This window comes from Rhinoderma darwinii, chromosome 2, assembly GCF_050947455.1.
Source record: "Rhinoderma darwinii isolate aRhiDar2 chromosome 2, aRhiDar2.hap1, whole genome shotgun sequence".
NCBI lineage: Eukaryota > Metazoa > Chordata > Amphibia > Anura > Rhinodermatidae > Rhinoderma > Rhinoderma darwinii.
Genome location: NC_134688.1, coordinates 281,986,015 through 282,013,381, shown reverse-complemented (window position 1 = coordinate 282,013,381; position 27,367 = coordinate 281,986,015).

The window sequence follows — 27,367 nt, the reverse complement described above, 5'->3', positions numbered from 1 at the left end:
GCCATTGGTTTCTTATAGGTGTCATTTACATATTTATATAAAGATGTCATATCACGCCTAAGCATTCCCTTCTCTAGGGTTAATACATTTCGTTTTGACAATCTTTCTTCATAACTTTCAAGCATTAATTTGGTTGCACTTCTTTACATTTTCTCCAGCTCTCTTGCTTATGGACTGATGCGCAAAATTGGACTGCATACTCATTACGTGGCTACACTAGTGCTTTATTAAGGGATAAAAAAATATTATTTTTCTAATACAAGACAATATCTTTTCAGCTTTTGATGCAGCAGACTTTCAGTGCATGTTATAATTTAATTTATCGATGAGTGGCGTAATGATCGTGGTTGCAGGGCATGCAACTGGGCCCAGAGCAGAATAGGGCCCGAAGAGAGCCTGCCTTGGATCCTTTCACGCTGCCTGTGTCCTGACATCAGGCAGCGTGTTATTTTATATGTCTGATCAGGGAGGGCTGATTTGGGGGGTTTTCATCCGGGTAGGTTGCATGGGGAGCGGCAGTCGCCAGGTACGCTTTTGTTCTTGAAAAATTACACCCAAATCATTCTCTATTGTAGACTGTAAATTTTGAGACTGACACAAATTTTGGTATTCACAAAGTTTGCTGCTTCAGTTTTCATAGTGGCAATTTGCATTAACTCTAGATTGTTATGAAGAGTGATCAGATTTAATTACTTAATTGCAAAGTCATTCCTTGCCATGAAAATTAATTTAATCACAAAAAACTATTTCCACTACATTTCAGCCCTGCCACAAAATAACCTGCTGACATCATTTCAGTGATCTTCTTGTTAGCTAAGGAGGACAAAGCAGCTGATATCACTCTGTCATGCTGCATTTTAAGAGCAGACTGGTTGCTCAAAATCATTGTCTTCTTCTGTTAACCATGGAACACGTGTGGTCGTCATTGTTTTAAATCAAAAGGGCTTTATAGGCAAGAACATTGTTGCTTGTAAGATTGCCCCTAAATCAACCATTTATCAGATCATCAAAAATTTTAAGGAGAGAGGTTCAATTGCTGTGAAGAAGGCTTCAGGGCACCCAAGAAATTCCAGCAACTGCCAGGACCGTCTCCTAAAGAGGATTTAGTTACAGGATCGGTTCAACACCAGAGAAGATCTTGCACATGAATGGCAGCAGGCAGGTGTCAGTGCATCTGCATGCACAGTGTGGCGAAGGCTTTTGGCAGGCTGGCCTGCTGTCAATAATGGCAGCAAAGAAGCAGTTTCTCTCCCAGAAAAACATCAAGGACAGACTGATATTCTGCAGGAAGTAAAGGGATTCGACTGCAGAGGACTGAGGTAAAGTTATTTTTTCTAATGAAGCTCCATTCAGACTGTTTGGGACATCTGGAAGAATGATTGTCCAGAGAAGAAAAGGTGAGCGCTGTGTCGTGCCAACAGAAAGGCATCCTGAGACCATTCATGTATTGGGTTGCTTTTCATCCAAGGGAGTGGGTTCACTCACAATTTTGCCTAAGAACACTTGCATGAATAAAGAATGGTATCTAAAACCTTATTAAATGTTCAAAGGCAGCTAACAAGCCAGGAAATTGCTGTTTCTCATTTCATACTAGTGAAGAATCAATAGTTGCAGCTGATTTTATCTCTCAAATAAAGACTTTGCTCTGAAACATGTTGGTTTGCAGAATTTCATGAACGGATTTACCTTCTTCTATTTGTTTGGGTTTATACACAAATAATCTTCTTTTCAAATTGTCCATAGAGATTGTCCATATGTAGATGATTCATGATGGATGGTTGAAAGTAGTGTAGATGGATGTTAAAGGGAACCTGTCACCAGCATTTCACCTATTGAACTTTACTTATCCCTCACTGGCCGCTGCTATCAAAAGTTCATTGCCGTTATCCCCTGTCCTAAACGCCTCCTCCGACTACAAATAACGGTCTGCAAACATTTTGCGCCTTTTATCGTAATAATCCGGTGTCCCTTTGTGCGCACGCACCAGAAGAGGACATCCACGCACAAGTGTGGGATTTAGTGTGCTGGGTAAAGGCGAGGAGCTGTCCATCAAAAATATGGAGGCGGGGTAAACTCGGAATTACTTGAGGAATGAAGATTTCACTCTTTTCAAATAAAGATTTGACTCTTTTATGCTCATTAGCATACGGTGTGGGAACACTAAAAACTGAATACTAAAGCTACAGAGCTGACTAAGAAGACAATTATAGGTTATATAGTATTGATTTTTCACCCACTACCACTCGGTAGTGCTGGTTTAATAGGTGAAATGCTGGTGACAGGTTCCCTTTAACCTCTGACCACACTGGCAAGCGTCTATCTTTAGCTGATTTGACAATAAGGCCATGTGCGCACGCATGAGCTTTCACAAAACTGCATACACATACTGCAGTAGATTTCAGGGCATGCTCCAGATTTTCCAAGGTCCACAATCGTTCATACAATGGAATATCACAGCACCAGATATATGATTATATGGGTGCAAGCCTCAAGAGAACCTGATCCAAAGTCCTTTGATGTAGTCCAAATAGAGAGACGAGACAGCATATCCAAAAAAAGGAGGAATTTATTCCCCCAAATATGAAATGTTTCAATCCAATAGGATGTTTGATCGTCTCTCTATTTGGATCACAATTGTTCATAAACCTATTAAAGTTGGGTTAGTCACAAAAGAAGCCATGCTCCTGTAATGTACAAAATTAAGAAATACTGAAATTGACAAAGCACAGGGCCAAATTACATCAAAATATAAATAAATTTTCTTATTGAAATCACAATTTATAAAAATATTTACAGTAACTACATTACCCCCTTCCCGACATTTGACGCATGGCTACGTCATAGCCGGGTAGGGGAAATATGGAGCGGACTCACTGAGTATGTTACAGCCGACACTTCACAGTAACAAGCGGGATCGCACTCAAGCAGGATCCCGCTCTTTTGACCCGTTAAATGTTGCGATCAATATCGATATCGGTCAACGAATGCGACAGTTATAGCCCATGTCCTGGATATGTCTGTGTGTGGTGGCTCTTGAAGCACTGACTCCAGCAGCAGTCCACTACTTGTGAATCTGCGCTAGATTCTTGAATGGCCTTTTCTTGATAATCCTTTCAAGGCTGCGGTTATCCCTGTTGCTTGTGCACATTTTTCTACCACACTTTTTCCTTCCTCTCAACGTTCCATTAATATGCTTGGATACAGCACTCTATGAACAGCCAGCTTCTTTAGCAATGTCCTTTTGTGGCTTACCCTCTTTGTGGAGGATGTCAATGACTGTCTTCTGGACAACTGTCAAGTCAGCAGTCTTCCCCATGATTGTGTCTACAATCTTGAACTTTTACCCAATAGGGATTTAAATGCCTAGTTATGCTATAAAATGTCTAGCATTTTCTAGGCGGAGTATGAAATAGGGGTATTTCATTCTAACCTTATATACTTACCTAGGTATTTTTCTGCTTCTGCCATCCTCCTCCCCACTCCACTCTCCATAGACTTCTTTAAGCAGCATGTAACCTGATTTCTCAGTGAGCTGATGATCCGTCTCCTTTTTATGGAATGGAAAAAGCAGTAAATTCAGAGTGAGTGAACAGTTAGGAGGGGAATGAACCTGATTATTAGAAAAAGAGGCATTTTTCATTAATATTACAAAGTTTCCCATATTCACTTGTACTATTGATTTAGGCAAAACTTGTTGAAAAGTTAGTGTCCATTTAAATAGGATTGTAGCTGGATTGGCTCTGTACCACCAAACAATGCAATGGGAAAAATTGTGTTGGGGCAGTGGTTGTCCTGGTCTTTATCCACATTGTTATTTGGTCTGCTTGTTATCCATTATTGTAGTGTATGCACTTAATAACTGAATAATGTGTGGTTTAACCCCTCAAGGCACAGTGATTTAAAAGTATGTCATGTATTGCCTAACCTAGAGGCTCAATGATGTACATTTAATTCAGAATGAATGCACGGCACAGCTGGAGCCTCTTTCTGCCCACTGGGGTCACAAGAAGCAATCATATGGTGTCAATGGTTTACCATTGCAGCCAGGGGCCTAAAAACGGATAGCTACACTATAAACAAAAATTTGTATGTATCTCCCTTGCCACTTGCTGCTCTGTCAGGGGGCTATACTCTAACACTTCCTGGAAACTGTATTAGTCTATGACATTTTCTCCAGTCAAAATGGAAAATTTAAACATACTAGGCAAATAGTGCCTTCCTCATGAACGATCCTGCCGCCTGTTAGTATACCTGAAATGAAGAATAGAGGGGTCCGCCTACCGTACATTATGCCACCCCACACCATAGTCTCTGGAGTAGAGCCGGTGTACAATGTTTCTGCTCCATCCACTAGAGCCTTTCTCAAGCCTTTTAAGGTTTGAAGACCTTAGCGACATCCCTGGCTGCTAGTGCTGCATTGTTGGGTCACTTAGGAGACCCAGCAACGTAGCTGTAATCTGCAAGCCGTCGGCCAAGAGAAGAATTTGGGGGCCCCAAGAAGGACTTTTGCATCAGGGCCAATGGGCCTTTAGCTACGTCCCTGTGTGGAGTGCTCTATCCATCGCAGGAATAGTGCCAGGTAAGTACAATTTATTTATTTTGGGGGGCTGTGTATCTAAAACAGGAGGGATGGCTGTGTGGCACTACCTACTAGGGTAGGCTGTGTGGCACTATCTACAAGGGGGGCTGTGTGGCACTATCTACAAGGGGGCTGTGTGGCACTATCTACTGGGGGGTTGTGTGGCAATATATGGGGGTTGTGTGGCACTATCTAATGGGGGGCTGTGTGGCACTATCTACAAGGGGGGCTGTGTGGCACTATCTACTAGGGGGTTTGTGTGGCACTATACAGGGGGAGGGCTGTGTGGCACAATACAGGGGTGTTTGGCAGTGTACAGGGGGAGGGCTGTGTGGCACTATCTACAAGGGGGTGGCACTATCTAATGGGGGTTGTGTGGCACTATACGGGGGCTGTGTGGCAATATCTACTAGGGGGATGGGCTTTGTGGCACTATACAGGGGGAGGGTTGTGTGGCACTATCAACTAGGGGGGCTGTGTGGCACTGTACAGGGGCGAGGGCTTTGTGGCACTATATACTGGGGGTGTGGCACTATCTACAAGGGGGCTGTGTGGCACTATCTACAAGGGGGCTGTGTGTTACGCTTTCTACAAGGGGAGGCTGTGTGTGGTGCTATCTACAAGGGGGGCTGTGTGTCACGCTATCTACAAGGGGGGCTGTGTGTGGCGCTATTTACAAGTGGGGCTGTGTGTGATGCTATCTACAAGGGGGCTGTGTGTGGCACTATCTACAAGCGGGGCTGTGTGTGTGTGTGTGTGTGTGTGTGTGTGTGTGTGTGTGTGTGTGTGTGTGTGTGTGTGGCGCTATCTACAAGTGGGGCTGTGTGTGTGGCGCTATCTATGCAGGGCTGTGTGTGGCGCTATCTATAGGGGACAGTTTGCTGCTTCAGTTTTCATAGTGGCAATTTGCATTAACTCTAGATTGTTATGAAGAGTGATCAGATTTAATTACTTAATTGCAAAGTCATTCCTTGCCAAGAAAATTAATTTAATCACACAAAACTATTTCCACTACATTTCAGCCCTGCCACAAAATAACCTGCTGACATCATTTCAGTGATCTTCTTGTTAGCTAAGGAGGACAAAGCAGCTGATATCACTCTGTCATGCTGCATTTTAAGAGCAGACTGGTTGCTCAAGGGGGGGCTGTGTGGCACTATCTGCAAGGGGGCTGTGTGGCACTATCTACTGGGGGGCTGTGTGGCAATATATGGGGGGGGTTGTGTGGCACTATCTAATGGGGGGCTGTGTGGCACTATCTACAAGGGGGGGGCTGTGTGGCACTATCTACTAGGGGGTTGTGTGGCACTATACAGGGGGAGGGCTGTGTGGCACAATACAGGGGTGTTTGGCAATGTACAGGGGGAGGGCTATCTGGCACTATCTACAAGGGGGTGGCACTATCTAATGGGGGTTGTGTGGCACTATACGGGGGGCTGTGTGGCAATATCTACTAGGGGGATGGGCTTTGTGGTACTATACAGGGGGAGGGCTGTGTGGCACTATCAACTAGGGGGGCTGAGTGGCACTGTACAGGAGCGAGGGCTTTGTGGCACTATATACTGGGGGTGTGGCACTATCTACAAGGGGGCTGTGTGGCACTATCAACAAGGGGGCTGTGTGTTACGCTTTCTACAAGGGGAGGCTGTGTGTGGTGCTATCTATAAGGGGCTGTGTGTGGTGCTATCTACAAGGGGAGGCTGTGTGTGGTGCTATCTATAAGGGGGCTGTGTGTGGTGCTATCTACAAGGGGAGGCTGTGTGTGGTGCTATCTACAAGGGAGGCTGTGTGTCACGCTATCTACAAGGGGGGCTGTATGTGGCGCTATTTACAAGTGGGGCTGTGTGTGGTGCTATCTAAAAGGGGGGACTGTGTGTGGCACTATCTACAAGGGAGGCTGTGTGTGTGTGGCGCTATCTACAAGGGGGGCTTTTTGTGTGGTGCTATCTATGCAGGGCTGTGTGTGGCGCTATCTATAGGGGACAGTGTGGCGCTAAATACAGGGGACACAAAGGGGGCATTGTTACTGCATGGGGGCACAAAGGGGACATGGGTACTGAGGGTGCACTTTTATTGTGTCGAGCACTGATGAATCATTATTACCATATGGGGCACTGTGGATTATAAATTTGTTTGGGATGGGGTATAGATGGGGAGGGCGCTGGAAAAGCGAGAGACCAATATGTCTATGTGTCAAATTCTGCAGAGATGAGTTGTGGCTGGAATAAGTCTTCACAGTGGTCTGGGCCGGATGGGGGAAAAAAAAGGGAAAGTGAATGACTCTAATCAGAGAAGACATCACCTGTGAGTCACTGGATATAAGTGTGCTGTTCTCACTTATATAATCTGCAGAGCTCCTGCTTATAACTGGCATCTACCACTATATGGTGGTAATATTGATCTTTGTATAGTTGTTTTTAATCAGTAACAGTATGGTGGTATTATTCAGTCATTATGTGGTTATGGTGTGGCAGTATTATTCAGTAACAGTATGGGGGTATTATTTAGTCACTACATGGTGGTAGTATGTGGTCATGATGTGAGGGTTTTTATTCAGTAACAGTATGGCAGTATTATTTAGTCACTATGTGGTGGTAAAATGTGGTCATTGTGTGGATGTAATGACGGGGGTGGGGAGACAGACAAGTGAGCCCTAATCTACCCGCCACTCAGTCCCTGCCTACTTGCAACGACCCTCCCTAGGCGACGGGGTACAACTGGGCGACGGTCCCTACGCTCAATAAGTGCACGACAGACAAACAGACAAGGGTACACAGAGCTAGGGGGAGAAAGGGGCAGTTGCTCACGGCAACACCGTGAGCAACAAGAGAAGTGAACAAGCCGAGTCAAACCAGGAGTGTACGAGGTACCAAACGCAGAGTAGGAGAGTAATCAGCAAGCCAGGGTCAATATGAAGCAAGGACAATAGTACAAGAAGCTGCAGCAGGGCCAGGAAACCAAATGAGAAGAATCACAAGCAAAGGAGGAACAGGAAAGGCAGGTATAAATAGACAGAGGGCGGGAGCTAGCTCCGTCTGGCCAGGCAGTGATAGGTTCTCCCACTCCTAAGCCTGCCATCCTGAGTGGTGGAAGATGGAGTCAGTCTGACAGAAATAGAAGCAGGTGCAGACTGATTATCTATGGGCGTTAACCCCGAAGCTGTGCCTGGCAGATCCTTTACAGTGGAGGTATTATTCAGTAACAGTATAGCGGTATTATTCCGCCACTATGTAGTTGTAATATGTGGTCATGAAGTGAGGGTGTTATTCAGTCACTATGTGGTTGCAATGTTGGTCTTTGTATAGTGTGTTTTATTCAGTAACATTATGGTGGAATTATTCAGTCACTATGTGTTGGTAGGGCAAATTATTTGGGGGCAGGTCTACTATGAATACATGTTTCAGGCACCAAAGAAATTATTTTAATTCATCAGTGTAATATCCAGGGACAGTTTACTTCTGAGCCATTGTTTTTGTCAGCCTCTTAAGTTTTATCAAAGTTGTCTTTGCTATCTATTTATCCATCTATCTATCTATCTATCTATCTATCTATATTTGAAGGAGGGCATATGTCTCGGAACTTGTGCCCCTTATCTTTTAAGACCCAAGCAACGCCCCTGCTATGAACTACAGCCTTTGTGCTGATGGATACTCAGTGACACTGTCAGGGCAAACTTCCTTTTCCCTATTATTTCACACCGAATAGCCACCTCTGTAAATTCAGAACTGAGAGCATGCGTGGAAAAAGTACACCAGACAGACAAATGTTGGTAGACATCCTCCCACAGTCAAGCAGGAAGTGAACTGAACTTTTTATTAAACAAAAGAAAGAAACACAAGTTCCCTCCCTAGAGATGTGGGACGTGCTTAAGCCCCATTGGCTCCTCAGCTGTAAGTCCATCTGTACACTCCTCTTGCATTCCAGGTGCGGTGTCTCCATAGGCGTGCCCCTGATACATGGTCCATTTTGTTACATTCCAGTTCTTTGTGTAATATACTGATATATATACATATACACTACCGTTCAAAAGTTTAGGGTCACTTAGAAATTTCCTTATTTTTGCAAGAAAAGCACAGTTTTTTACAATGAAGATAACATTAAATTAATCAGAAACACACTCTATACATTGTTAATGTGCTAAATGACTATTCTAGCTGCAAACGTCTGGTTTTTAATGCAATATCTACATAGGTGTATAGAGGTCCATTTCCAGCAACCATCACTCCAGTGTTCTAATGGTACATTGTGTTTGCTAACTGTGTTAGAAGGCTAATGAATGATTAAAAAACACTTGAAAACCCTTGTGCAATTATGTTAGCACCGCTGTAAACAGTTTTGCTGTTTAGAGGAGTTATAAAACTGACCTTCCTTTGAGCTAGTTGAGAATCTGGAGCATTAAATTTGTGGGTTCGATTAAACTCTGAAAATGGCTAGAAAAAGAGAGCTTTCATGTGAAACTCGACAGTCTATTCTTGTTCTTAGAAATTAAGGTTATTCCATGCAAGAAATTTCCAAGAAACTGAAGACTTTCTACAAATGTGTGTACTACTCTCTTCAGAGGACAGCACAGACAGGCTCTAACCAGAGTAGAAAGAGAAGTGGGAGGCCCCGCTGCACAACTGAGCAACAAGACAAATACATTAGAGTCTCTAGTTTGAGAAATAGACGCCTCACAGGTCCTCAACTGGCAGCTTCATTAAATAGTACCCGCAAAACGCCAGTGTCAACGTCTACAGTGAAGAGGCGACTCAAGGATGCTGGCATTCAGGGCAGAGTGGCAAAGAAAAAGCCATATCTGAGACTGGCTAATAAAAGGAAAAGATTAATATGGGAAAAAAGCACAAAGACATTGGACAGTGGAAGATTGGAAAAAAGTGTTATGGACAGACGAATCGAAGTTTGAGGTGTTTGGATCACACAGAAGAACATTTGTGAGACGCAGAACAACTGAAAAGATGCTGGAAGAGTGCCTGACGCCATCTGTCAAGCATGGTGGAGGTAATGTAATGGTCTGGGGTTGCTTTGGTGCAGGTAAAGTGGGAGATTTGTACAAGGTAAAAGGGATTTTGAATAAGGAAGGCTATCACTCCATTTTGCAACGCCATGCTATACCCTGTGGACAGCGCTTGATTCGAGCCAAATTCATCCTACAACAGGACAATGACCTAAAGCACACCTCCAAATTATGCAAGAACTATTTAGGGAAGAAGCAGGCAGCTAGTATTCTATCTGTAATGGAGTGGCCAGCGCAGTCACCAGATCTCAACCCCATAGAGCTGTTGTGGGAGCAGCTTGACCGTATGGTACGCAAGAAGTGCCCATCAAGCCAATCCAACTTGTGGGAGGGGCTTCTGGAAGCATGGGGTGAAATTTCTCTCGATTACCTCAGCAAATTAATAGCTAGAATGCCAACGGTCTGCAATGCTGTAATTGCTGCAAATGGAGCATTCTTTGACGAAAGCAAAGTTTGAAGGAGAAAATTATTATTTGAAATAAAAATCATTATTTCTAACCTTGTCAATGTCTTGACTATATTTTCTAGTGGTTTTGCAACTCATTTGATAAATATAAGTGTGAGTTTTCATGGAAAACACAAAATTGTCTGGGTGACCCCAAAGTTTTGAACGGTAGTGTATATGTAAGGATAATATTTTTGCAAACAATATACATGGTAATGATCCCCGACAGTCCCCCCTAAAAATATTATTACTCTATCCCTGAGTCTTGCCTAGCAACCTACCACTGACCACTCGAACCAAGCGGGTAGGGCTTTTGGATTTCTTCACCAGCTTGAGACGAGCTACTCCTTATGAGTAACCCTCCTTAGTACCTGGACTTCCAAGGTTTCGGAGTGGTCCTAACTTTCCCTATTCTCCTCAGGATACAGGATGGTTGTCTTGGTATAATCTACAAACCGCCGCTGGTTGTAATATATATATATAATTAATCCATTCTATATTTTTATTAATGGTAATAATTGTCGCACTGTCACTTACTTTATTGACTTTCCCGATGATCCAATAAATTTCCTACTACCAATGGGCCCATAATTGTGGGCGATGCCAAAAGCGTACCTAGAGTCAGTGTAAATGTCGGCCGTCTTACCTAACGGGACTTTTACTCCTGCAGACACAACAGGTCATGGGCAGCATCTTCCCCAAACCTAAAGACACCTGGGTAACATGACCTCCGGGCTCTCATTGCTGCCATGTACTTCTTACATATGAGTGACAACAACCAGTGACCTTCACCTCAAACCTCCACATAAAACTCCTCAGATTGTAATTTTCAGCACCGTGGCATATTTACACACATTATAATTATAAACCTCAGACAATATAAACAATAGGGCCTCAATTAATAATATAATACTATCACCAATCTCCTGCTATCACCCTCAGGTTTTGGGTCCCATCAGTTCATTGCCAGTCCTGTACATCATCGTCCTCTTCTTCTCCTGTCTTCTGTCGAGTCAGACTGCACAGTGGTGTCCAGTGGGGGATTTATTACTATCCTCCACCTGGTCACTTACTTATTAAAATACTTGATACTGCTGACGGATTCACTCAGGTCTTTGGTCTTTACTTTGATCTTTGCTGATGTCATCAGGACTTGGTTTGGTCCTTCTCATCTGTCAGACACCGTCTCTTTTAGTATACGTCACCGGGCTGTACATAGCACCTCATGCTGTGAGCCTGGGGTGTGATCCCATGTAGACGGATTAGTGGAGTTTTATTGTGACTACCACAAACCCTCCGTATCTATCCTCTTCCTCCGGTAAGTTACTTGTCTGGGCGGCTGCTTGGAATTGTGACACTGCCGTCAGCTCATTAAAAAAAACGTTGTACTGGCTCAGGCTGTGCCTGCCGCATCTCAGTGATGGAGTTCATCATATTAAAAGTCTTTTAGTTCATGTTTACTGGCACTTGCCGGGGACCCCCAACCCTTGTCAATTGTTAAAATAAATACTAATCTGGTGATAACATCATCCGCATACACTATAAACGTTGTTCTAAGTACATACAATAATAATGACAGGCCCTTAAATGACAAACAAACACCTTTATGTAAGAAAAACTTCTCTGTTCCACTGGACAGGGCACCTAGACAATGTGTAATTACTGGGTACACTGTATTTGAACTTGGTGTCACACTTTCCAGCAGGATTTACCACATGTTTATCTGACAAGTGTCTCAAACCAATTCCCCCCCCCCCCCTACTCTGGTTCGTTCTACCTGGGAAGGCCTCTCAAGGTCTGTTCTCTTTGTGGGAGGTGGGTATGATAAGGTTGGCACCGGTCTGCCAGGACTGTTCTGTAGGCAAATCAAACAGCTCTAACAGAATTTAGCAGCATCAGCTGTAAAGCCTGGGACATACCAATTAGATCTTACCACATCGATCCTTGCAGTCTTGGGGCATATGTGAGGTCACGCCATCAATACAAATGCAATCAAGAGTGCTTTGGGTGCTACAGGTTTACCTTCCTTTATCCGTCCACATTCTGTCAGAATCTGGTTCTCACGCCTTCCGCTCCCAGTTGGACTCTGGAGGACAAGCTTTTCATCGCATAATCAGTAATTGATCTTAATCAGATAATTAATTTGAAGAAAAACATTAACAATGACAGATTTATGTTAAACGTTCACACTGGGCAGTAACTAAAACTGATACCTACAAACTGATTCTTCTTCTCTTTATATATATATATATATCTATACATACACATATACACTGCACAGAATTCTCTGCTCTAAAATTTTCCTTTCACAACAAAAATATTTTCAAATGGGAATCTTCTTGCACTGAGAAGTTATCATTTACACAAACATAATACTGACGCCTCCAATAGTCCAATGCTGAGGCTGGTCCAGAACTTTACATAAAACTTAACCTCAGTATTTAATATTCCCACAACCCTTTTTGAATATCGTTATTAAACAAACTAACTCTGGAATAACATCTGGAGAACTTCTGACATCTTATCATTGTACAAACATCAGTTCAATACTTGGGATAACACTGTTCCCCTGTCACTACACACAACGTCTGCAGTGGGGAAGATACTGGCCGGGCTTCAGACCACCCTGAGAACAGGTCTACACACACGAGCACATTGTCATACACTTCTACCTCGGGTAGTTGTATGTTCTGCAGTCGCTGGGACGGGTAATCTGGCTGGGCTGCACTTTTCACAGGTACCTTTGCTGTTTTACCTATATCACGCCGTGCGCATATCATGCCCGCTGCTACAAACCTAGCGGTGGCATTATTGTATCCAGGGACAAGCCAATTTACTGACACCTGGCCGCACACCTGTCTTCTCTTGCTCTCTCAATTGGCTTACCCGATGATCCAATAAAGTTCCTACTACCAATGGGCCCATAATTGTGGGCGATGCCAAAAGCGTACCTAGAGCCAGTGTAAATGTCGGCCGTCTTACCTTCTGCCAGGTTACAGCCTCAGCGAGCACCTCCAGCTCTGCTCCTTGAGATGAACAAGAAGGTCAGAGTGGTTTCTGGATAATTTACCTGGTGCCTCGTATCCTGTCTTGTACATACTGTATATGATCAAGTATTTCTACATTACAAATTTACATTAAAAACCCATGTCACATATAGATAGAACATTTCAAAGGGGTGGCGTCTTCATCCTCTAAAATAAAAACATACGTTATACGCTTTTCCACACTCATCTGATAATCCAGAACACTTTGAGAATCTCACTTTTATCAGGTTCCTTCCCCCCTAAATCTGTAAAGACTCATCTGTGAGTGACCTTGTGTAAATTTGCTGGAGGGGGATGGTCCCTTACACAATACCTCATATTGGGTGGAGACTACAGCACAGCATACCCGGTGCCATATTTACTGTTCCGGAAGGATCCACACAGAAAAACCTCAACATTTAGGTTACTCTCATACACATTTAATCTGGATTACTCATTGGGGTCTCATACACATTGTGTAGATCTCCTGGAACCAAATTCATTAATTCAAAACAAAACAAAATTGTACCTGATCAGTCCCTTCACCATTCCCCCCCCCCCCCCTTTGTGGACTCTGCGAAAGTAATGTAGCAGGGTTCAAAACGACATCTCAACATAATAAGGTTGGGCACTCTATCTGGGGGGCACTAGTTTGGCCCCCTGTAATACACAACAGCCTGGAACAAATGACTTTCTGTAATCATGTTTTCAGTACGGGACAGTTGTCCTGCAGCGAGGCAGGGACTCCTAGCGTCGTACATAACTATGATGCTAGGAGCCAGGCTCCCTGCACTGTGTTTGGTCCGGTACTTGCGGCCGAAATATGTCCGTCAATTACGGACGTAATTAGTGTGTGTGCACATACCCTAAGAATTTCGGTTTTTAGACATTACTGCTGTTAAAAATTGGGCCGGGCGTGACCTCTTCGGGGGGTGGGGGCAGCCTCTCCCACAGGAAGCACATTGCTCGGCTGTAAGAGGGGTTTTGCTGCCCACAATGAGGACACACTCAACATGAGGGACGGACGCCATTACAGGGCGGCGGCTGGTCCTATGTTTTCGAATACATATAACATACAATGCCTTTCTTATTCCTAACTTCCATTCGCTTCACCAAATCATACGAATAGGATCGTCCGGGTACGGGTGATCCTGATGATTTGAATATGGACCGTAAACCACCCATTCTAACCGTCTATATTGTACACGTAATTTATATAACACCTTTTCGGTCTACAACTCTCTAGGTCTAGCCGGAAATATGAAAATTTCGCAGTCTGCAACTCTCTAGTTCTCGCCAAAATATTACAATTTCCCAGTCTGCAATTTTATTAAATCTCGCTGGAATATTACAATTTCCCAGTCTGCAACTGATAGGTCTTGCTGGAAAATTACTCACGACTTATCGTGCCCCTGTATAAAACAGGTTATATTTTCTATCTAGTCCCTAATTACCCAGAGGATGGTTAGTCGGGCGCGACTAATTTCTTACGGGTTTGTGACCACACAGCGGGGATGTCGCCTCTGTCGCCTGAGAGCTAATCCAGGCAACTGACAAGGGCTATACATATTCCCACAAGACCGTCCACTAACACAGATAAGTCGAAGATTCATAAAATCAACTGACTTACCGTGTTATTGTGGAGGTGATCAGGCTCCTTCAGTGGGCAGTCCTGGGTCGTCTGTTTCACCCTGTGATTGTCGGTTGTCCGGATTCCGAGATCCCCTCAAGTATGGCCCCACGCTTCGGGCGCCAATTGTCAGGGCAAACTTCCTTTTCCCTGTTATTTCACACCGAATAGCCACCTCTGTAAATTCAGAACTGAGAGCATGCGTGGAAAAAGTACCCCAGACAGACAAATGTTGGTAGACATCCTCCCTCAGTCAAGCAGGAAGTGAACTGAACTTTTTATTAAACAAAAGAAAGAAACACAAGTTCCCTCCCTAGAGATGTGGGACGTGCTTAAGCCCCATTGGCTCCTCAGCTGTAAGTCCATCTGTACACTCCTCTTGCATTCCAGGGGAGGTATCTCCATAGGCGTGCCCCTGATACATGGTCCATTTTGTTACATTCCAGTTCTTTGTGTAATATACTGATATATATACATATATATATGTAAGGATAATATTTTTGCAAACGATATACATGGTAATGATCCCTAACAACACCACAAGGAATTTGACATTTCTGTTGTAGCCTTGTACTAGATTTCTGCAGCTAATAAGTTCAATAAAACTCATATATTTTAACATAACATCATATTATGGCACTGCCTTTTAATTGGTTATTTTCCCAAAAGTAGTTTTTATAGTGGACAATTAAAGTAAAAGTTGTAAGCACCATTTTATCCTTATGAAATGGTTTTCAAACTATTATTGAAAAAGGTCCCTGATCATTAAAATATTTAAGTAGAGACATTAAAGGGAGTCTGTCACCAGAATGTCCGTATTAAACTAGTAACAGTGTATTGTAGAGGAGACTAACCTGTTTCTAGCGTTTATTTTCATTTTCTGCTTACTACCTCCGTTGTAGAGAAATAAGTTTTATTAAGTTTATGCTAATGAGCATTTAGGTGCAATGAGGGCGTTACCGTTGCACCTAAATGCTCTTACGTTGCTCCCCAATTCAACCCCCCTCCCTTACATTGATTGACAGGAGCCAGGCAGCATAATCGGCACGTTCATGCTTGGCCCCGTACTATCTGTAACAGGCACGCCTCCCTGCGCTTTACTAGGCGCATGTGCAGTATGATCTTTCTACTCAACGTTCTAATCGGCACTACTGCGCATGCTCTTTATTCGCCGCATGCGCAGTAGTGCCGTTTGGAACGATGAGCAGAAAGAGTTGTACTGCGCATGCACCGAGTGAAGAGCAGGGACGCGCGCGCGTTACAGATAGTACGGGGCCAAGCTTGAATGCGCCAATTATGCTGCCTGGCCCCTGTTAATTAATGTAAGAAGGGAGGGAGGGGGGTTGAACTGGGGAGCGACATAAGAGCATTTAGGTGCAATGGTAACGCCCTCATTGCACCTAAATGCTTATTAGCTAAACTTAATAAAACGTATTTCTCTACAAAGGCAGAGAGCAGAAAATGAAAAAAAAATCCTAGAAACAGGTTAGTTTCCTCTACAATAACTTGTTACTAGTTTAATACGGACATTCTGGTGACAGACTCCCTTTGAGAGAAAAAAAAAATTATTGTAACTTGCAGAAGTCTTTGCTGCCATCTGCAGTCCAGCACAGCCCTTAGTGAAATAGATTAATACATTGAAACAGGAGCCTGTGTTTTATTATAATCTTTTAACGTGTTAATGTGTGATATGTAAGCGCAGTCTTTAGCCTGGAGTCTGGACTATATACAACACATTTATTAATTAAGATTTATTTCATGTATTGTAAGTAGTTGCCAGGCACTTGATTAGAAATACGGCTGGCACTACTATGGGGGTGATGCAGCTGTCAATGTTATGGGGCACTGTTGCTGCCACTGTTATGAAGGCATTGTGGATGGTATTGTTAATGGGGAATGGGTGCATCTGGTAAATCTTCCATGGCATGTTAAGTGCCCAACATATGCATCATATTTTTCCCATCTACAAAAGTTGAGAGGAATGGTATTTAGACAGAAATAAAGGGGGGAATTCCTCCAGCTCAACTTGTCACAGGTATGATGGTCAGCGCACGGATCCTCGTGTCGGCGCACGGATCCTCGTGTCGGCACACGCACTTGCATAGACAGAGAAAAATTTTTGGGAAACAGCGCTGGAAATTGGTGTATCTGATAAAAACAGTAAACTTCTTCCAAGTTTTAATTTTTCTTAGATATAAAAACAATGAACAAAAGATGAGGATGAAAGCGGGTATAGTCCAAAGTACAGAGAGTAGTGGAATAATAGGCGTTAGCCTACGCGTTTCAGACGCCTGCTGGGTCCTTAATCATGGCTTGTAGTTTGTCTGACTGTGCAGTCTAGACCTTTTGTAGCCTGTCAGTCTCATTAGTGACTAATTAATTGCGTTTCAGAACGGAAGGGAAGGGGAGGAGTCCTGTGGAACGCAATCTTTTTCCTGATTCCCGAAGGAAAAAACTGCTACGAGGTATGTAAACACTTTGTGATTTAAATTAAACAAATTCTTTTCCCTTATATGTAATAATAGTTTGTTTAGTAATAAATGTGTGTTAAACTACATTATGGGCTTTTTATTGAATTGTTGTTTGATTATAGATATAGACAGGAAAAAACGGATTCAGGTAATGGTTCCTCGATTGCTGTGGTCTGTTTGAAACGAGGAATTCCCATGATACTTCCCCTTTCATAGAAAGGCAAAAAATAATAAATCATGTTTCCCTTTAGGTATATCCCCTAAGTGGTTACTGTATAATGATCATTTTTTATTTATTTATAAAGTGTATTTATTTTGTACTCTAAAAATTCCATTGTGGAAACCTAGAGAAAACAGAAAAAGCAACTGACTTGGCTACTGATGTAACACCTATTATTTTGAACGGAAAAGAAAATGGATAGCGGATAAATTGTTTAAAAATTAAGTGGACAAAATATGACATACGTTTAAAAGACAGAAAGCTAGTTCTTTTTTATTTTTATAGGAAATGTTATTAGACATGATTTGTATTCTTGGGTATTAAACATGTATCTTAAAATATGTGAAACTTGTAATTTTATTTGTATATTTTCTTGACCTTACCATTTTTGATATTGAAAAAATATATCTTTGGGTATGATATACGTATAAAAATATTATTCATGTAGGTATTTTCTTTATTATACGGCCATAGAAAAGTTATGATATCCTTTCGTGACTACTTTTCGTTATATTAAATTGTCAATTTTTTGGTTTTTTATTATTATTATGCTGTAACTATGGAACATGGCAGAAAACAACTATATCATTGTTGGTAATAGATTCGAGTACTTTCATCATTTATGAATAAAGAATTGTCGGGTTCTTTGGTGTTCTGGCGTCGGTTGTGTATTTATTATTTTTTATTGTTATTTTATCCCTTTTTATGACACTATTATTAGGTATTAATCCTATCTTTGAGGTTTCATGTGTTGAAGATCTTTGTATCCTTTCAGCTGATGAGGACTAGACAAAAAAAGGGGGGGGTGGGAGGGCTGACGAGTACTAATGCGAGCTCGTGAATATTTGCTGTATTATCATGAATGAGAAAACTATATTACTGGGATCAGTAATGGAACATAAGATCTTTTCTTACATTTAGACCTTTAGGGACCCTTGTTTGAAGTCTAAAAATCCAAAAGGCTTCTCTTGTGTGTGTTTTATATTTAATATCCCCACCTCTTTTGGGTTTAAAGATCTTCTCAATGGCATAACACGAAAAACAGTTTACTCCTCTATTATGATGAAGGATGAAATGTTTGGCTACATTCGAAGTGTTTACAATATTTGGATTACGGATGTAGCTAAGATGTTCTAAAATTCTCGTTTTGAATTTTCGGTTAGTACATCCAATGTATTTCAGGTCACATGCTGTGCATTCGATTATATATATAACTGAATCTGTATTGCAATTGATGTAGTTGTTGATAGTGAATGTGTTGGTATTTATTGAATTTGAAAATACCTTTTTTGGGGTCGCGTATGAGCACACTTTGCAGGGATTATTTCCACACTTGTAAAAACCCTTTTGTTCCAACCATGAACTTTTTGTGTTATTAGGACTGAAAAAAGATGGAGAAAGTGACGTAGCCAAAGAGGGAGCTCGCCGTGTGACAATTCTGCAACCTTCCTTGAGGATGTCTTCCAAAATCCTGTCCTCCATGAGCATGGGTAAGTGTTTATTTATAATCCTTTTTATGTTGTTAAATTGGCTGCTTTGTTGCAGGACTAACGTGGGTTTGTTTGATGTTGATTTTGGGCCTTTATTTTGGGACAGAAGGGTATCCCTGTCTTTCTTGGCAATTATCTTGTCTGCTCTATCTAAGGACCAGCGTGGGTATCCCCTATTATGTAGTCTGCTATGAATGTGTTGTTTTTCTGTATTATATTGCATGTCTGAACTGCAGTTACGCTTTGCTCTACATAACTCTCCCACTGGGATTGAGATGATGGTTTGTTTGGAATGGTTACTGTCCGCGTGTAATATGGTATTCCCAGCCGTCGGTTTTCTGTAGGTTTTCGTGTGTATATACGTTCCTTCTTCCCCCGTCAATTCAAGATCAAAAAATATAATGCTGGTTTTATCATAAGCATGTGTGAATTTGAGATTAAATGGATTGGAGTTAAGGAAATCTACGAACCCTTGGATGGCAGATATATCTCCCTCCCAAATAAACAGGAGGTCATCGATTTATCTGCCATACCATTTGATGTTTTCTCCGAACGGGTTACATGTGGAAAAGATTGATTGTTCTTCCCACCACGCCATCACCAGTTTGGCCAAGGACGGAGAGAATTTAGCCCCCATTGAAACCCCTTTCAGTTGGAGATAATAGTTGGTGTCAAACTGGAAATAATTGTGGGTCATTAAGAATGTAAGGACTTCCAGAATGTAAGTCTGTAGTGAATCACTGTAGTTACTGTGTTTATTCAAATGATGTTTCATAGCGATGTGAGCTATGTTGTGAGGTATGCTTGTGTACAAAGATGTAACATCACAAGTTAACCATGTATATTTCTTTGACCATATTTTGTTTTGAAAACACATAAAACATCTCTGGTATCTTTCAGGAACCCCGGAGTGTTTTGTGCGATTGGTTGTAAAAGGGAGTCTAACCATTCTGAGGTTTTTTCCAAAAACGACCCTATTCCCGACACTATCGGTCGCATTGGGGGAGGGGTAATATTTTTGTTAGTTTTGGGAAGAGCATGCAATATTGGTGTTATTGGATGTTCTACAAACATGTATTCCGCTTGTTTTTGTGTTAGGGAGCCACTATCTAATCCTGTGTGTATTAAACTTTTTATTTCTTTTTGGAAAATTGTTATTGGATTGTGTTTCAATAATTTGTATGTGGATTGATCAGATAATAAATTATCAATCTGTGTTCTGTAATCCTCCCTATTCATTATTGCAATGCTACCCCCCTTATCCGATTTTTTTATAATAACATCCTTGTTGTCTTCAAGGGACTTAGCTGCTTTTTTCAGTTTGTTTGAAAAATTGGTTTTCATCTTCTCTTTGCTTATGGACTCCGATAGTTGTTGTAAGTCCTTTTCGATAGCTGTTTGGAAGCGGTCCATTGTCTCAGTTCTTGATGAGATTGGATAAAATTTAGAATTAATAGTCTTGAAATTAATTGAAGTATGAACATCCTTTTTTTATATTTCAGTATCTAAACTCTCCAAACAGATTAAAGTCTTCGATTCTTGGAAGGATAATGCATTTTCATTACCAGCTTCTGTTCCTGTGGCTTTTGTTTGTGAATAGGATCCTATATTCGTAAGAACAGTTGTTGCTTCTGTGCGGTCATTTTTTTCTATTGGGTTCAAATTATCACTATAGAAATGTCTTTTTACTGTTAAGTTTCTAACAAATTTATTGATATCTAATAGTGTGTTGAATAGGTTGAAATTTTGAGTTGGTGCAAAATTGAGACCTAGTGCTAGAACTTCAGTTTGCTCTTCTGTAAGGTTGATTGTGGAAAGTTTGGTGATATTCATGTTGGATTGTAGTTCCTGCGGGTACGGGGGCGACAGCTCTGTTCCTGATCCACAGGATTTGTGCTTGCGGCCGCCCCTCCTTCCTCGTTTTTTGACATGTATTTGTGTTTATCAAATCTAGAGTTATTTTTGAATCTTTCTTTAGAATTTTCATTGTCTGTTCCTTCATGTTCACCGTCTCCCGAGTCAGGCTCGGTAGAGCTGAAGCTGACTCTGTTCTGATATTGTCCAAATCTTCCTTGATGTTTTTGTTGTGTTAGAATAGGTCTAAATTTGTTGTGATTTCTCCCCCGGTTCTTCCATTCGTAGACTTCTTTGTTAGCATAGTCCCGTAAATCTCTTTGGAACTTAGTTCTTTTTATTTCAGCTATTGATTTATCAACTCTGTCTATGCTGTTGGAGGTCCGGGTTTCTAGTGTGACATAATTAGGTGAGCTGGAGAAGGACTCCAACTTTCTTTTGGTTATTGAAATCTCATCCTTGAGTTCTGTTAATTTTAACTCTTCTTGTGTGATGATGAGTTTCATCAATTTTAAGGAACAGTCTGAGAGGGTCTGATTCCATTCAATGCCGAAGGCTTCCGAGTAATTGAAGGTAGGAATTTTCTTCATACGCAGGCCCCTTGGGATCATTTCCTTAGTACTGTGCGCAAAAATAAGAAAGTTTCCTGTACACAGAAAAAAAGAAACTGATTTTAACCCCATACACAAAACCCTAAGAATTTTGGTTTTTAGACATTACTGCTGTTAAAAATTGGGCCGGGCGTGACCTCATCAGCGGGTGGGGGCAGCCTCTCCCACAGGAAGCACATTGCTCGGCTGTGAGAGGGGTTTTGCTGCCCACAATGAGGACACACTCAACATGAGGGACGGACGCCATTACAGGGCGGCGGCTGGTCCTATGTTTTCGAATACATATAACATACAATGCCTTTCTTATTCCTAACTTCCATTCGCTTCATCAAATCATACGAATAGGATCGTCCGGGTACGGGTGATCCTGATGATTTGAATATGGACCGTAAACCATCCATTCTAACCATCTATATTGTACACGTAATTTATATAACACCTTTTCGGTCTACAACTCTCTAGGTCTAGCCGGAAATATGAAAATTTCGCAGTCTGCAACTCTCTAGTTCTCGCCAAAATATTACAATTTCCCAGTCTGCAATTTTATTAAATCTCACTGGAATATTACAATTTCCCAGTCTGCAACTCATAGGTCTTGCTGGAAAATTACTCACGACTTATCGTGACCCTGTATAAAACAGGTTATATTTTCTATCTAGTCCCTAATTACCCAGAGGATGGTTAGTCGGGCGCGACTAATTTCTTATGGGTTTGTGACCACACAGCGGGGATGTCGCCTCTGTCGCCTGAGAGCTAATCCAGGCAACTGACAAGGGCTATACATATTCCCACAAGACCGTCCACTAACACAGATAAGTCGAAGATTCATAAAATCAACTGACTTACCGTGTTATTGTGGAGGTGATAAGGCTCCTTCAGTGGGCAGTCCTGGGTCGTCTGTTTCACCCTGTGATTGTCGGTTGTCCGTATTCCGAGATCCCCTCAAGTATGGCCCCACGCTTTGGGCGCCAATTGTCAGGGCAAACTTCCTTTTCCCTGTTATTTCACACCGAATAGCCGCCTCTGTAAATTCAGAACTGAGAGCATGCGTGGAAAACGTACCCCAGACAGACAAATGTTGGTAGACATCCTCCCTCAGTCAAGCAGGAAGTGAACTGAACTTTTTATTAAACAAAAGAAAGAAACACAAGTTCCCTCCCTAGAGATGTGGGACGTGCTTAAGCCCCATTGGCTCCTCAGCTGTAAGTCCATCTGTACACTCCTCTTGCATTCCAGGGGAGGTGTCTCCATAGGCGTGCCCCTGATACATGGTCCATTTTGTTACATTCCAGTTCTTTGTGTAATATACTGATATATATACATATATATATATATATATGTGTAAGGATAATATTTTTGCAAACAATATATATGGTAATGATCCCTAACAACACCACAAGGAATTTGACATTTCTGTTGTAGCCTTGTACTAGATTTCTGCAGCTAATAAGTTCAATAAAACTCATATATTTTAACATAACATCATATTATGGCACTGCCTTTTAATTGGTTATTTTCCCAAAAGTAGTTTTTATAGTGGACAACTAAAGTAAAAGTTGTAAGCACCATTTTATCCTTATGAAATGGTTTTCAAACTATTATTGAAAAAGGTCCCTGATCATTAAAATATTTAAGTAGAGACATTAAAGGGAGTCTGTCACCAGAATGTCCGTATTAAACTAGTAACAGTGTATTGTAGAGGAGACTAACCTGTTTCTAGCGTTTATTTTCATTTTCTGCTTACTACCTCCGTTGTAGAGAAATAAGTTTTATTAAGTTTATGCTAATGAGCATTTAGGTGCAATGAGGGCGTTACCGTTGCACCTAAATGCTCTTACGTTGCTCCCCAGTTCAACCCCCCTCCCTTACATTGATTGACAGGAGCCAGGCAGCATAATCGGCACGTTCATGCTTGGCCCCGTACTATCTGTAACAGGCACGCCTCCCTGCACTTTACTAGGCGCATGTGCAGTATGATCTTTCTACTCAACGTTCTAATCGGCACTACTGCGCATGCTCTTTATTCGCCGCATGCGCAGTAGTGCCGTTTGGAACGATGAGCAGAAAGAGTTGTACTGCGCATGCACCGAGTGAAGAGCAGGGACGCGCGCGCGTTACAGATAGTATGGGGCCAAGCTTGAATGCGCCAATTATGCTGCCTGGCCCCTGTTAATTAATGTAAGAAGGGAGGGAGGGGGGTTGAACTGGGGAGTGACATAAGAGCATTTAGGTGCAATGGTAACGCCCTCATTGCACCTAAATGCTTATTAGCTAAACTTAATAAAACGTATTTCTCTACAAAGGCAGAGAGCAGAAAATGAAAATAAATGCTAGAAACAGGTTTGTCTCCTCTACAATACACTGTTACTAGTTTAATACGGACATTCTGGTGACAGACTCCCTTTGAGAAAAAAAAATTATTGTAACTTGCAGAAGTTTTGCTGCCATCTGCAGTCCAGCACAGCCATTAGTGAAATAGATTAATACATTGAAACAGGTGCCTGTGTTTTATTATAATCTTTTAACGTGTTAATGTGTGATATGTAAGCGCAGTCTTTAGCCTGGAGTCTGGACTATATACAACACATTTATTAATTAAGATTTATTTCATGTATTGTAAGTAGTTGCCAGGCACTTGATTAGAAATACGGCTGGCACTACTATGGGGGTGATGCAGCTGTCAATGTTATGGGGCACTGTTGCTGCCACTGTTATGAAGGCATTGTGGATGGTATTGTTAATGGGGAATGGGTGCATCTGGTAAATCTTCCATGGCATGTTAAGTGCCCAACATATGCATCATATTTTTCCCATCTACAAAAGTTGAGAGGAATGGTAGTTATAGAATAGAAAGAGTATCTTTAAAAGGTATACACTCAAAATGGACTGGTTAGCCGTTGAGTACCACATGGTTCTGCATTAGGCACAGTCTTTTTAATCATATTATTGGTGGAATAGAAATTAAAGTCATTCTGCATTCGCTGTTGACAAAAAACAGTGGCGCACATTTAAAACACAGCTTGTAAAATATTACAGCCTTCAACAAGCTGGCAGCATGGGCGAGTAAACGGCGCATGGAATTTAACATTGATAAATATAAAGTAATGTACCGTTACTAGACTGGCATACACAAAATATATTAAATACAGTTAGGAATATCAGAGCAAGAAAAGGACTTGGAAACATTGGTTACCAGTAAGCTAAACATCATAACACAATGCCAAGCAGCAGCTGCAAAAGTAAATTTCAGGGTCTTTGGAAATAAAAAATAATTGTAATCTAAATATAATATTGAGGTACAATTTCTGGACTCCACACTGTTAAAAGGATAAAGGCAGGTGACTAAATTAATGAATAGGATGGGATGATTCTCTTACAATAATGGGCTTAATAGTTGAAAGAAAAGATGCCTTAGAGGTGATCTTATTAATATGAATAAAAATATAAAATGACATTACAAGGACTGGCAAAAAAGTTATTAATTCTAACAACTATATAGAGGGGACAGCCCTTCCATGTGTATATGTATATATATCATCAATATATGAAAGGGTTCTATACAGTTAAAGTAGAAAAGTTTGGAATGCTCTAGCACGAGATGTCATTATTGCAAATACAATGACAGTTTTAAAAGAGGGCTATACATTTACCTCATGACTGACAATATTCACAGTTACAATTATAATGATAAAATGAGAGATGTTAAATTGATCCAGGGAAAATTGGTTACAATCCCTCTGGGGGTTTTATGTTGCCTTTCTCTGGATTATACAGCTAGGTCATTGATGGAAATGTCTCTTTTTTTCAAGCTATTTTACTATGTATGTAAGTATGCATGTTTCATAGGTAAAACGTGCATGTACTATAAGCATTTGAGTTTACATATAACATGAAAATGAAAAAAATTCCATTAGTAAAAAAATATATGTATCATATATGTTTATAACTTGTGTCTGTTTATCTAATTTTGGTTAATGTAATGCTCTCGTTCAAAATGTCTGTGCCTGTAACTAAGTGAAAGTGCTAAGAGTTTTAAGCAGTGCTTCTCCCACACAGTTACAGGGTGTGACGGGTGCCGCCTTATAACCAGCCATTGTTTCCTTTTAATAGCAGTAGGCGCACTGAATGGACTATGAATGGGACCATGCCCGCTTGCCTCTTGTTCTGGATTACTATCAGTTAATGTTGCATTGAGCGAGTGTAGAATAAAACAGGTAGTATGGCAGAATGTCTTTCATGGTGCTCTAGATGGACAGCTCGCCAACCTTTATCACTCCCATGAACTAAGATAACAAATTGTAAGCATAGTGGCCAAAGAAGAAGAAACCAAGCTCTTTGTTTTAGTTACATGGGTCAGCCACAACTTTATAGATAGAGAATCTTGCCTGTGAAGACTAGTTTATTAAATAGTAGTCCACAATGAACGTCATAATGAACATACCTATAAAATTGCTCCTGTATACTTTACACTGCAGCTGCAGCTCGAAAATACAGTATAACTGTTCCAGAATGCCACATTCAGATCAAGACAAGAGCTTCAACAGACATATCCAAAGGAAAAAATATTGAAAACAATATGATTCAGGTGGACCTCCTTACATGGTGTCACGGCGCGGGGTGTGCACTCACTGGGCCGTACCATGTAGCAGGATAGCAGCTGGCCAAATAGGTACACTACCGTTCAAAAGTTTAGGGTGCTTAGAAATTTCCTTTTTTTTTCAATGAAGATAACATTCAATTAATCAGAAATACACTCTATACATTGTTAATGTGCTAAATGACTATTCTAGCTGCAAACGTCTGTTTTTTAATGCAATATCTACATAGGTGTATAGAGGCCCATTTCCAGCAACCATCACTCCAGTGGTCTAATAGTACATTGTGTTTGCTAACTGTGTTAGAAGGCTAATGGATGATTAGAAAACACTTGAAAACCCTTGTGCAATTATGTTAGCACCGCTGTAAACAGTTTTGCTGTTTAGAGGAGCTATAAAACTGACCTTCCTTTGAGCTAGTTGAGAATCTGGAGCATTACATTTGTGGGTTCGATTAAACTCTCAAAATGGCTAGAAAAAGAGAGCTTTCATGTGAAACTCGACAGTCTATTCTTGTTCTTAGAAATGAAGGCTATTCCATGTGAGAAATTGCCAAGAAACTGAATATTTCCTACAACGGTGTGTACTACTCCCTTCAGAGGACAGCACACACAGGCTCTAACCAGAGTAGAAAGAGAAGTGGGAGGCCCCGCTGCACAACTGAGCAACAAGACAAGTACATTAGAGTCTCTAGTTTGAGAAATAAATGCCTCACAGGTCCTCAACTGGCAGCTTCATTAAATAGTACCCGTAAAACGCCAGTATCAACATCTACAGTGAAGAGGCGACTCCGGGATGCTGGCCTTCAGGGCAGAGTGGCAAAGAAAAAGCCATATCTGAGACTGGCTAATAAAAGGAAAAGATTAATATGGGCAAAAGCACACAGACATTGGACAGAGGAAGATTGGAAAAAAGTGTTATGGACAGACGAATCGAAGTTTGAGGTGTTTGGATCACACAGAAGAACATTTGTGAGATACAGAACAACTGAAAAGATGCTGGAAGAGTGCCTGACACCATCTGTCAAGCATGGTGGAGGTAATGTGATGGTCTGGGGTTGCTTTGGTGCTGGTAAAGTGGAAGAGTTGCACAAGGTAAAAGGGATTTTGAATAAGGAAGGCTATCACTCCATTTTGCAATGCCATGCCATACCCTGTGGACAGCACTTGATTGGAGCCAATTTCATCCTACAACAGGACAATGACCCAAAGCACACCTCCAAATTATGCAAGAACTATTAATGCCCCCATATGATCTCCCCATACAGTATAAAGCCCCCATATGAGCTCCCCATACAGTATAATGCACCCCCATATCAGCCCCCCATACAGTATAATTCCCCCATATCAGCCCCCATGCATTATAATTCCCCCCATCTTATCAGCCCCCATGCCATATCAGCCCCCCATTCAGTATAATTCCCCCCGCCATA